The following is a 13,071-nucleotide window of genomic DNA, read 5'->3' as shown; positions in this document are numbered from 1 at the left end:
TCTGGATTTTGCTGAGCAGAAAGCAAGGAAGCTGCAAATCAATGACTCCTTTACATTTTTGGGAGGTGGGGGGTTGGGGAGGGGAGAGACAAGAGCTACGGAAATGTAGTAAAGAGGTGTGTCCACAGAGTGGAGTAAGAGTAGCAAGAGAGAATCTTCCAGCCTGCACTGGGGAGCCATGCATTGCTTTCCAGCAAGATCTGAAGGGATAGCCAGCTATCTGGTGCACCTAGGGGTGCTGAGCCCCAGACACCAAGGCTTCAAGTCTTCTCAAGAGTCCCTTGCCCCACATGTGGCACAGACACAGCAAGGGCCTAAAGGAACATGCAACAGGGACATAGGGGTCCCAGAGTAGCCAGTGGGACTCAGGACAAGCAGAATATTTCAGATGAGGCTTTAGAGCTTAAGGTTTCAAGGTCTTCGTGTAACCTGGAGAAGGTGGGACACTGTGGGGAAGACCCAGTTATCACTGAAACTTAACTTCCCACCAGTTCAACACGTGGGATAAACCCAAGATGACTTAATACAAAGAAGTTTAATATTTTTGAACATCTGAGTTTGTGAGCTGACATTCACACCAACTATACATTCATTTACACATCTATACATACATTCAACTATACATTTGTTCATCTGAAAAACACATCATACACTGAGATGGGACCTGAGGACATGGTGGTTCCCCAGGCTCCCGTGATCAACAGTCAGATGTGTCCATCCTAAAGCAAGGAGAGGCTGCTACACGGTCACTAACGGTAAGATAAAGTCCTAGGGTGACTTACAGGCGTCATTATAACCTTCCAGGGACTTTAAAGCATCCCCATTGGACACAGCCTGGCATCCACAGCACTGCTGGTCTAGCCCAGCAGGATGGCTTCCTGCTATAACCAACCAACAAGACAGAACCTCTGGTTTTCAGAAAACGTCACTCTCCTGCTTACCAAAGAGAATGGGTCCACGCCCTGTCCTTCACCCACAAAGATGACACCACCAATGCACACTGGCTTTATTTCTTCCGGGGTGGAGATGGTTAGCCATGTTCTAGCCACACTCTCTGACCCGGTCTGACAAGCATATAGGCAAAGAGGGCAGGCTTTGGTAACTCTGGAAAGGCACTAACCAGCACTTTTAGAGTTTCACTCGTGGCACGAACGTGTCATAAACCGGTGATGTTTGCCCAACTGTGAAGCTTGTCAAGAGGTTCGATTTTACAAAGTCAGCCTTTCAAGTATGGATTTTTAATTTATACATTCACGTATTTATTTCTGTGTTTGATATATATGGATTAAGCATCTCCTCAGTGCCAGGCACTGTTTTAGGAGCAGGAGACATGGTGGTGAACAAGACAGACACTGGCCCTGTTCTCATGTTGCTGGAAGGAGAGACACTGAACAAGGGTTCAGAGGGCTTTGAAGAGGGAGAAGCAATGGGTGCATTGTGTGTGTGAAAAGGAGGCTGCACCCAGTCTAAGGAGGCAAGGATCCATGCTCCCCAAAGAGTCAGAGTTTAAACCCAAACATGGAAGGTAAGTAGGAGTGGGCCAAAAAGGGCAGGGGGTGGGGGGCGGATCAGGAGGAAGAAGAATGCGTCAGGCAGAAGGATGTGTTAATGGCCAGAACCTAGGACTGCAGTCTGTGCGTAGCTAAGGAACTGAAGGCGTCCGAAAGGGTTGGTGAGTATGGACGAAAGTCAAGCTGGAAAGGCAGGCAGGGGCCAGAATGTGAAGGGTTATTTTAAGTCCAGTTAAGAAACTGAGGCTGTCCTTACTCCAATGGGAAAGCATCACAGAGTTTTAAGCAAAGGGGTGCTTTGCTCCCAGGTGGAGAATGGATTGCCTGAATCTCCAGTAGTGGCCCTGAGTCATGAGTGATGGTTGTTGTGTAGCATAAACCCTATGGAAAGGCTTACTGCAGCCTGGTTTAGACAACTGAAAGGAAGCAGAGATGCCCACCGGGACTTCTATGCTTCCCACACTCCCCATCACAGCTTTCAGAACCATACAAACAAGGACATCTTAAAACAAAATGGAGTAGAGGCAGGAATGCCACACTGTCCTAAGCACTACAGACTTATCATACCTCTGATCCTGCTGGCATACATCTTCCAGCTTTCTTTTTCTTTTGCTCCAGACGCGCAGGCTCAGCGGCCACAGCTCACGGGCCCAGCCGCTCCACATGTGGGATCTTCCCGGACGGGGGCACGAACCCGTGTCCCCTGCATCGGCAGGCGGACTCTCAACCACTGCTCCACCAGGGAAGCCCTCCATCTTTCTTTTTCTTCTTCAAGATTATCTTTACTCTTCTTGGCCATTTGAATTTCCATATGAATTTTAGAATCAGCGTGTCTATTTCCACAATGTAAAACCTGCTAGTATATCGATTGGGATTGCATTGAATCTAAAGATGAATTTGGAAAGAACTGACCTCTTTGCAGTATTAAGCCTTCCAATCTATGAACATGGTCTAGCCCTCCATTTATTTAGGTTTTCTGTAATTTCTTTCAATAATGATATGATGTTTCCAGTGATGAGGTCTTGCATATGTTTTGTTAGATCTATTCCTAGATAGGCGATGTTTTAGGTGATTGTAATGGGCAAATATTAGAGATGCTAATTAAAGGAAGTAATGTCTGGGGAAAGTACTTTGCAAAATGTAAAACTTTATGCAAATCCAAGATATTCTTTCTCACCAACACTACTGAGCACATCACTTTGGAAAGCCAGTCTACACACCCGTAAGGCATCTTTCCCAGTAGCTATGGATTAACCAAGACGCTAAGGCTCTAGAACCAGGAACTGCCAAAAAGTGACATCAGAGGCCAAAGAAGAGAATTACTGGCCTGGAATAAACTCTTAGAAAAAAACAACTTCTCAGTCTGAGTCTGAATTTTACCCAACAGCCATCAGATGGCCTCAGGGGGGAAGAGAGCTCAAAAAGCACATCCTTCATTCAAAACTCAGGGACTTGATACAAGATCTTATTCAGTCTATGAGCTCCTGACACTGTTGCTGAAAATTAGCATAGACCAGCCCTCAGTGGGAGCTGAGGTCCTGCTTCAGCTTCTCATTTTCACAGGAATTCTGCACAGAACCAACGAAGGGCAGATCTAGCTTCTTCCTGGGCACAGTCCCTGGCAATGCTGACGCTCTCACTTTCAGCTGCCTCTGAGTCTGAACTAGTGACTCACAGCCGCTTCTCTGAGCCCAGCCTCACAGGCACCCTCCCCCTCCTGCCAAGCGCTGCCTGCCACAGACACAGCTCGGGTTCTCACCTCCTTCCTCCTTCCCCCAGTCTGGAGGAGACAGTGGCCAAGCATGAAATCTTCAGGATATTAAGAGTACTTATAAAATACAAAAAGGAGACAGACTTTGCTGTTATTTACCCCCAGATCATTCCATTCCAGTTTCTCGGACTCCTCTCTCCATTCATCAGTGTAGCAATAATCATTATTCACTGAATCAACAAATATTTTTTGAGCATGTGCCACATGCCAGGCAGTATTTTAAGCACCCGAGATACAGCAGTGAACAGCACAACTAAAGTCCCTTCCTTCGTGCAGATTATACCACTGCGGGAAGGGGTGACCGTGTCCCCAGGGAAGGAGGAGAGGGGCAGGGAACAGGGCCATCAGTTGCAAATCGAAAGGATTTTAGAAGCCCGAGGTCATAGTTTGGGTTCCCCCCAAAGCAGACGCTAAGATAAGGATTTGAGAGCAGGTTGCTTATTGAGGGAGTGATCCCAGGAAGTATAGGTGAGCAAATGGGGAAGTGACAGCAAAGAAGGAAAGCCATAGTTTGTTAATGAGGGGGGTAAAGCTGTGGGCGACTGAGGCCCAGTCCTGGGTGTCCCTCATAGAGATATAAAATGTGCCTCAAAAGTATCCCTCTGCAGGACAAGGAAGCTCAGGGGTTTATCCACCAACTCCCACCCTTGATTAGTCGAGGGTCACTCCTAGGATCTTAACTCCCTGGCATCTCTGGCAGAGAGAGGCTGGAGGCCACGAGCATGTACAGGAGCTGTCTGCAGGTCACCTCTGAGATGCGCTCCGGGGATGTGGGTGGCACCGTTGGCATCCGCTACTCCCAGTCATCTTGTTCCATGACATGCCCAGCACCTAGTGTGGTTTCAGGTGCACGGCAGGCACTCAATAAATATATGTGGAGTAACTGGGTGTCTTATCACCTGAAGATGCCTTTAAAGCTGTCCCAGAGTCAGCAGGAGAAAGGGCCCTGAACGTGAACTTGTCAACAGTGGGCTCCAGGCACATTAAGCTAATGATCTTGGGCAAGTCCCTAACCCCTTCCAATCTCAATCTTCACAGCCATAAAAAGGAGACTCTAGCAACTTCCTTGCCTGCCTCATTGGACTGTGATGAGACGCCAATAAAAGAAACGCAGTGAAAGTGCTTTGGAACACCAGAACATGCTAGAACTATCTTTCTTGTGGAAAAAGCCTGGAATATGGAATGTGGTCTGAAAAAGTAGATTCTTGGTCAAGTCAACTGTGTGTGTGTTTCCTCAATTATAAAACAGGCACAATGATAATCAGGCCACGACACGTCTCAGAGTGCTGTGATGGGGCTCATGAGGCAAGATAATGGATGTAGCGTGCGCCACTTCCTTCTGAAACTCTACAAAAATGACAAAAAGGGATGTGGATTTTTAAAGGGGGGGGGGAATCATAAACCCATGATGACACGGCAACAGGAGAGGAAACGATAGCAACAAAACTCGGGAAGCCGGAAAGTAAACGGCCAATTAGCAAATGGCTTAGCCAGCAGAGCAAATTAAATACTAAAATAGTGCTAGGGAATGAAGGAACGTAGCTCGCCCCAAACTTTAGGCACCAGACACCTCTGGCAGTGAGGGTGAAGGTGGGGCAAAGAACAGGAAGATTGGCCAAAAGTCTTTTTAAGAAGTCAGAGCTTCAAACCCCTCCTCAACCCTGGCAGAAACTCTGGGGGCGGCCCCCAGCCAGCTGTTTCTACAAGCCCTCCGAATGATCGAGGGGCTCGCTGGAGACTATCTAATCCCACAAGGGTGCACGTTGCATTTACAGCTGTCTTTCTATGGCCTTGGCTAGTTTACAACCCTGTAAGGATAAAAGTTTACTTGTAGAAAAACTGAGAGCAATGCAAATGTTTCTTGGCCATAGAAATGCAAATTAATTTTTCCAGTAGAGATACATTGGTTTTTAGAAAACAATAACCCCATTCCAGTTCATTGCCCTATAGCATATTAACTAGATTTACATCCATCGGCAAATTCGTTTCAGTATTACTGATTACATAGGTCTGTTCAAATTTTCCCCTTAACTGGTTTTAACGACTTCCTAGTTCTCTCATTAATTAAATAAATAAATCTTTAACACAAATTCATTTTACACATGTATGAGAGCTACTTTCAGCTTTTTGAAAAGTATGCTTTAGCACAGTGATTCTCAGAGTGAAGTCCTGGGCCACCGGGGCGTCACCTGGGAACTCGATGCAGATTCTCAGACCTCACCCAGACCTGCTGAATCAGAAACTCTGGGGGTGGGGGCCAGCCACTTGTGCTGTTAGGAGCCCTCAGGTTCTAATGCACACTCAAGTGTGAGAAGCACTGCTTTAGCACTTCCATCAAACGCTACCAAGATGCTACCTTAGTCCTGACTCAGTTGAAACCTTGGAACTTGACAGTCTACGTGGTCTCTAACATAGCTCTGCCTGTGACAGATGAGAACAGGCCAGGCCATCCTTCTCTCTCATCTCCAGGGATGCCTCAGCTGTCCCGTCACTCACTCCCTGTCTCCTTGCAGCACCAAGAGATGGAACAAGGGTCCTTCGTGAGCTGGACAGAACATAAAATTCAAGATTCCTTGAGAGGATTCGTTTAGGGCCCGTTGGCACCTGCTGGTCTGACTCTGTGGGACTAAAACCCTCAAGCTTAGGAACTAATGGTCCCAAAGGGACCATTACCCCAAAGAGAAGGGATGAGCATGAAGGAAAAAGCTACCTCAGAACCCAGCCCCAAATGTTGTGTTTATTTATTCTCTGCCTCCTGCAATAATAATAGAGTGTTATTTCATTGCTGACAGATGCAAAATAACAAGCCCTTTGTGTGCTGATCTGGAGCACATATGCCACCCATTTGTCTTGCAGCCTGACCGGGCGCTCTGCCCTGTTCACAGGCAGCCCTCCCTGACAGCCAAATGCCATACAAGCCCGATAATTGCCCTTCACTGGGGGGAGGATCCCCTTCATCTGCACAACTGATGCTAACGTGTAGCTGGGCTTAAGAACCATGGTTGTAATCTGGTCAGACCAGTGAAGTGAGCTGCTTGAGATAACCTGAAAACCTGAATCAGCATGGGTCTGACCTCCATTCTGGGCTTGTATGGGGAAGGGCACTCTAGCCACTCCTCACTACCACAGCCCCAACTCTGCCACTTAGCAGAGGGGTCAACTTGGACACGTTTTTTTCCCCTCTTCTAGCCTCTGTTCCCCTGGTAGAATGCAAATAATAGAAACACCTTCCTCTAGGGGTGCTGTGAGGACTAAATGAACTGAGGATTATGATTATAACGCCCTTAACACAGAGCCACTCCCCAAATAAGTGTGGGTGTTTGTACTTGGTGGTGGGGTGTGATGATGAAATAGATTCCCTAACAGCCCCTTGGAAGGGGAGTAGGGGCCATAGGAAGAAAAGCAGGCTGAACTAACTGAGGCCAGGAAGGAGCTGGTTCTAGAGGACCCGCTCCATCAATGAGAAGCCCCCAGCCTGCACTGAGGTCCCGTGGCAACTTCTTGTGACTGTCCTTTGCTTTGTGTACGACAAGAGTGAGCCACAGGGCCAGTGGGAAGAGGGAAATCTGAGTGGACGCTCTTTGTCAAGCAGGAAAACACTAATGAAATGATTTTTTTCCTCCTTTCTTCATTGCCAAAATACTTGTCTTAACAAGATCCTCCTAGGTCCAGGTGGAAGGCCACTGCTTACCTAAAACCAGTGGTTCCCAACCGGCAGTGATTGTCACCAGTGGGAACTTGCTACTAGCTTCTAGCGGGTAGAGGCCTTGGATGTTGCAAAACATCCTACCGTGCACAGGACAGCTCTTCACAATAAAGAATGGTGCGGCCCCAAGCGCCAACAGTGCCTAAAACCAAACATGGTTGCCCATATTAAGCGAGTCTCTCCCTCCACTATGCTCTTCAGACACCTCGTTTGAGCCTGTGCTGGGGCACTGGCCGGACTCTGCCAGGTGTGGTGGTTAGCTGCTGGCCTCCTGGAACAGCAGAAAGGGCAGAGGCTCTGAAACCTGGCTCAGCCACCCACTGGCTGGGACCCAGAAACAGTCATTTAGCTTCTCTGAGGCCATTTTCTCGTCTGAAAATGGAACTTAGAATCCTAATTTGCAAGGTTATGGTCAAGATTAGACAAAATACCCTGTGTAGAGCACCTGGCACACGGTAAGTACTCAGTAAGTTATAGGGTCACATCTTCCTAGATACAACCCAGAGGGCCACAGTGATGTCTTGCGTATCTTTACATTGCCTACGGCATCTCAGGCTATGCCATGCACACAGTAGGTGCTCAGAAGTTGTTGAACTACAGTGAAGTCTTGCCTGGAAGCCAAGGCTCAGGAAATAAACCTAGCCCACCTCATGGACCTATAGTCCTGCCACTTGTAAATGGTTTTAATTCAGTCCTCAGGATGCACCCGTATCTCAGAACAGGATCTGTTTCTCCCTGTCACCAAGTCCTGGGTCCTTCCAGTGAGCAGGGAGGCTGAGCTTGGCCTTTGATTCTTTCAGGGACAGCCAGAGCCTTGGCCACTGCTTGGGAGCAACTACCACAGTCCAGCCATTCCCAGCCGACCAACTCGATAACCTGCCATTAGCCAAATACCTGCCACAGTACCTGGAGAAATAAGTCAAAGGAAATGCCAGTTTCCTAACAAAGGAGGGATGCAAGTCTGGATGAGTATGATTTGCTTGGAAAATGAGAGGGGCCATCACCCAGTCCTCCAGATTGAACAGAGCCTTCCTAAATACACACCCTGCCCACACCCACCCGCTGACACACACAGCTCGGCCAGAGCGGGAAGCAGATGTGAGAAGACCATCTCTATCCCTTTCCACTGAAAAGCTTTCAAGGGTTCATCTACCACCAGCTTCTCCCCTGCTAGAGAAGACATCAGGGAAGGCATATTGGACCAGGGGGGAGACCTGAATGCAGGTGTGATCCCTGCCAATAGCACATTGTGTCATTTTGAACAAGTCCTGTCACCTCTCTGAGCCTCAGTTTCCCAACTATGAAATGAAACCTGGACAAGAAGGGCCCTTCCGGCTGTGATATCCTATGCTCTTTCTATGGCCAGTCGTGGCTCTGCTCCCACATAGACCTGCTGAATACCACGCAGACAAACGCTGACCCATTCCGAGTCCAGCCCTTGCTGCTCTCCAAGGCCTGGATCTCCTATTACTTTACCAGGTGGCCCCCAGCGAACGGCAGGGGAGCCCTATCTCCCCCTCTCTTAGAGTTCTTTGGAATGGACACAATAGTCCTGCCCCTCCTCAGCACCCCACCCCCACCCCGGAGGCCAGGCCAGGCTGCCCAGGAAGTATCAGGCAGGGACTCAGATTGCAAAGATACACGGTGACACAGACACTCTGCCAACCTCCAGGAATCCTGGCCAAGAACAGGTAATGCTGACACCAAGCAGGCACCATAATTGCTAGGTGTCTAAGAGCTAACTGCTCCAGGTATAACATTGCTCTAGGCTGCTTTCTCCAAATCCCTTGATAAAAGGACTCTAGGCACAACCATCAACAAAAATGAGAACTCCACTCCAAATCCCCTCTCCTGTCCTATTCCTGAATCTTCTTCCCTCCAGGCCCCAGTACCCTCTCTGAGTACAGTGTCTGGGTCCCATTAGCTCAGGGGCTTCCCCTGACACACAAAGGACTGCATCTCACCTGCACAAAGCTTTCTTTCCTATGCGATGCAGAGCAGTACACAACTGTCTGCCAGCTGCCCTGCACTCTTGGCTACGGGGGAGGCTCAGGGTGGGGAAGCGGAAAGGACACCAACTCCGGAGTGGGAATCCCAGCTGTGCCAAGTAGGACAATTTATAATCCTCAGTCTTTTTGCATCTTAATTTGCAGATCTGTAAACTGATATTAGCAAAACCTACCTTACAAGAGTGTCCTGGGGATTAAATGAACTGACCTACCCTAGGTGCTCGGGAAAGAACGCTATTTTTATAAGGGGTTTCACCAACTTGGCTGAGCGATACAGTTCCAGGCACAAAACACTCAAAACAATTTGTAAAAGAAGCATTTGAAAACCAGAGTTCTATTGGCACTTTATTGGAAGTGAATCGGATTCCCTTTGGACTAAGGAAGAGCAGACTTCTTCTTCTCTAAGAATCGTTCATTCAATTCAGACAGATGCCAAATGCATGGAGAACTTTGATTCTGTTGTAGGAAGCCCAGAATGGAGGTCATGGGACCCATGCTGATTCAGGTTTTCAGGTTATCTCAAGCAGCTCACTTCACTGGTCTGACCAGATTACAATGGTTCTCAAGCCCAGCTACACATTAGCATCAGCCCAGGAGCTGTTCCAACCTATGGGTGTGCAAGCCCCATCCCAAAGCAATTTCACCAGAATCTCTGCCAGGTAGGGTGAGGTATCAGTACTTTAAAGAGCTCCCTGGATGCTTCTCATGTGAGATCCACTGGACCAAGAGATCTCCATGATCCCCCCCCCCCAGGCATCCTGGTGTGTACAATAACGTATGATTCAGAGTAGACATTTAGTATATGTTTATTGAATAAATGGATGAAGATTCTGACTCATCTTTTTTGCTATTTCCATATTCACCAAAAGAAAGAAGAAAATAAAAAGAGCTGAATTCCAAGTAAGAATCCTAGAGCAGTACTGTCTAGTAGAAATTTCAGCAATGATGGAAATGTTCTATAATCTGTGCTGCTCAGTACAGTAGCCACAAACGGTCTGTGGCTACTGAGTACTTGAAATGTGGCTAGTGTGACTGAGGAACTGAATTTTAAATTTTATTTAATGCTGATTAAATTTAAATAGCCACATGACTTCTGGCTACCACACTGGACAGTGCAAACGAAGAGTATGTACCTTTCATGAACACATCTACAGCTGTGTGCTTCCACGTCCCTCTTTTACCAACAGCACCCCATTTTCATTTAGGGCAGCCCCCTGTCATCACCACCTGCAGTCTTTTGGGGACAGCTAATGAAGTTGCCCTGCCCTTCTCCAGCCAAGGGGTGAGCCCAGGACACAAGCTACATCAACCTCTCCAGAAATTTTACTCTAGCTTCAGTGTCACAAGAATAGTAAATGATGGGCTTCCCTGGTGGCGCAGTGGTTGAGAGTCCGCCTGCCGATGCAGGGGATACGGGTTCGTGCCCCGGTCTGGGAAGATCCCACATGCAATGGAGCGGATGGGCCCGTGAGCCATGGCTGCTGAGCCTGCGCTTCCGGAGCCTGTGCTCCGCAACAGGAGAGGCCACAACAGTGAGAGGCCCGCGTACCGAAGAAAAAAAAAAAAAAAGAATAGAAAATGAGTTGGAGTAGATAAATACCAATGTTAGTAGTGGCATTAAGACACTGTGTATCGGTTTCCAGAACATTAGTCCAGAGTTTGACGATCACAACAGTGATATATGAGATGGGCTAGGCATTATCATCACCATCCTTGTCATCATCAAAGTCCCTGGTACCTAGAAGATCTGATGTGCCAGCTTCTGAACTAAGTACTTAAGTTGCCTAGCTTCCCTGTGCATCATTTCTTCATCTGTAAATTGGGAATTAACTCCTCCTAACCTCTTCCAGCGTTTTTGTGAAAACAGATCAGGTCCATAAGAGCTTTGAGCCAAATAAGGAGTTACCCAAGGTTTCCCTCTCTGGGCATTAGTGTGGGGGAATCATGAGAGGATTTGATGCAGGACACAGTATCTAGGCCCAGTTTACAAGCTGTGTGACACCAGGCAAGACACTTGTCTTTTCTGGGCTTTCAGTTAAAATGAGATTGAGTTAGACAACTCCCTTTCCAGTTTCTCCATTTTCTAACTTATTTGCATGCCCCTCCCACCTGGACTGACACCTATCCCTTCCCACTTCTAAGAACACCCCCCAGAAAACTCTCTAGCCAAGACCATGCTGGCCTTTTGGCCAACTCATTTCTTCTTTCCCCGACACCCACCTGACCAGAAAGTTGCCCGGGGTAAGCACTCCCGTACCTTCCTGTACTAAGCGTCTGGCAAGGCACTTTACTGGAAACATGTTTAAACATCTCCTCTACTAGTAAACCATAGCCCTACTAGGGCAAAGACCATGTCCCTCTTATTCACCACTGTATCCCCAGTGCCTAGTACAGGGTCAGGCACATAAAAGGTGCTGAGTAAGTACTTACTGTTTGAATGAATACCCCAAATCTATCTATTTCATTATTTATCATTGCAGGAAACCCACAGTATTCATTATCTAATGCTGTGTAACAAAGTATCTCAAAACCTACCGGCTTAAAAACAACAACGATCACTTCTTATCTCCCAATTTCTGTGGGAGAGAGATTCAGACAGGGTACGGTGGGGTTGGCTTGTCTCTGCTCCTTATCTGGAACGTTGGCTGAAAGACTCAAAGGCTGGGGGCCGGAATTGTCTCAGTTCACCACCTAGCTGGTGGTTGAGGCAGGCTGTTGCCTGAGAGCCCAGCTGGAGATATCGGCCAGACCACTTCATGTCACCTCTCCCATGTGGCTTGGGCTTCCTCACAACATGGTGGCTGCGTTCCAAGGGTGGGTGTCCTGAGACAGTAAGAAAGAGACAGGAGGAATGTCTCCTTTTTATGACCTAGGTTTGAGAGGTACATCCTATCGCTTCCACCACCTTCTATTCATTAGAAGCCAGACACTAAGTCCAGCCCACATTAAAAGGGAAGGGGATTAGACTCCATCTTTTGAGAGAAGTGGTAAAGAGCTTGCAAACATATTTTAAAACCATTACAACCATTTAGCTAGCACAAGAGGCAAAATGCATGGTGAAAGCTAAGTGTCTGAAGAAGCAGGGATTCAGGTCAAATTATTAGCTGTGTGAACGTGAGGAAATGACTCTCTGAGACTGGGTTTCCCTATCTAAACAATCAGTAGGTTGCAGTTATTGGTCCCTGGTGGTATTTACATGCTTGGAGTCTTCTTGCCTCAGTCATCTTAAAAGGATTCCCTCGTAACTTTCTTGACATCCACTGACCCTTCCCATCATTGATCACCCTTGGTTTCTGACAGTGGAGGCAGCAAGAGTTTGCTACTGGAGCTAGGGGACCTAGGATTCAGACACCAGGGGCAACTTTAAGGAACAGATGTTGAACCATTGAGGACCTCGGGATTCTCCAAGGTCTTCTCAGTCCCAGCCCAGGAGAGGTGAGAAACGCAGCAGTCACAGACCTGAGGAATCTGACTCTGCCTGCCGGGGCCCAGGGATCTGCATTTACTTTTTCACACTAACTGCTGCTGGGGGGAGGGGAGGAGTCTTAAAGCACGTACCCCAGCTGTCTCACCTTAGTCAAGTTCCTTGCTTTTGCTCCCAGTTCGAGGCTTTTCCGCTCCACCACTCTGTGAAAGGGGGAAGGGGAGGGTGCCTTGAGTCTCCGCAGTCCTGGGCCCCGCATACAACAGTGAGCCGTACTTTCGCCTTTTTCTGGACCGGCTGACCCTCCCCAGCCATCGCCTCGCCTGGGTCATGGTCCTAAGACTCGGGCGGAGCATCCCCCTGCCGTGTGCGCCCGGCGCCCAGAGCCGGGTCCTGGGAGGCCCACAGGGGCGAAGTCAGCACACCCCGCTATCACTGGTGCAGGTTATGGGGTGGAAATGGGTGACTTTTAACCCTTTCATTTTCAAGGGGTAGTGACCCTGACCCCTTGATAGCCTCCTTTAAGGAACACGCGCGCCGGGAGATCTCTGTGCTCACCCAGTGTGAAGACCTCGGCTGACAGATGGGGAAACCAAGGCCCATAGAAGGCAGTGATCTGTTGCATGTCCCACACGATCTAGAACCCTGGA

General features: G+C 48.2%; 1 long non-coding RNA gene across 1 annotated transcript in view; it reads right to left on the bottom strand.

Annotated features, from left to right (window-relative positions):
• LOC137220143 (uncharacterized) overlaps positions 1-13,071 on the bottom strand; it is a 29,598-nt gene that overhangs the window by 15,032 nt on the left and 1,495 nt on the right. Inside the window, exon 2 of the long non-coding RNA XR_010941498.1 lies at positions 11,533-11,820. This is a non-coding gene — a long non-coding RNA (uncharacterized lncRNA). The remainder of the gene's footprint in view (positions 1-11,532; positions 11,821-13,071) is intronic.

This window comes from Pseudorca crassidens, chromosome 1 (assembly GCF_039906515.1).
Source record: "Pseudorca crassidens isolate mPseCra1 chromosome 1, mPseCra1.hap1, whole genome shotgun sequence".
NCBI lineage: Eukaryota > Metazoa > Chordata > Mammalia > Artiodactyla > Delphinidae > Pseudorca > Pseudorca crassidens.
The sequence above is the reverse complement of the archived record's forward strand: the minus strand, read 5'-3'. Positions and strand labels throughout refer to the sequence as shown.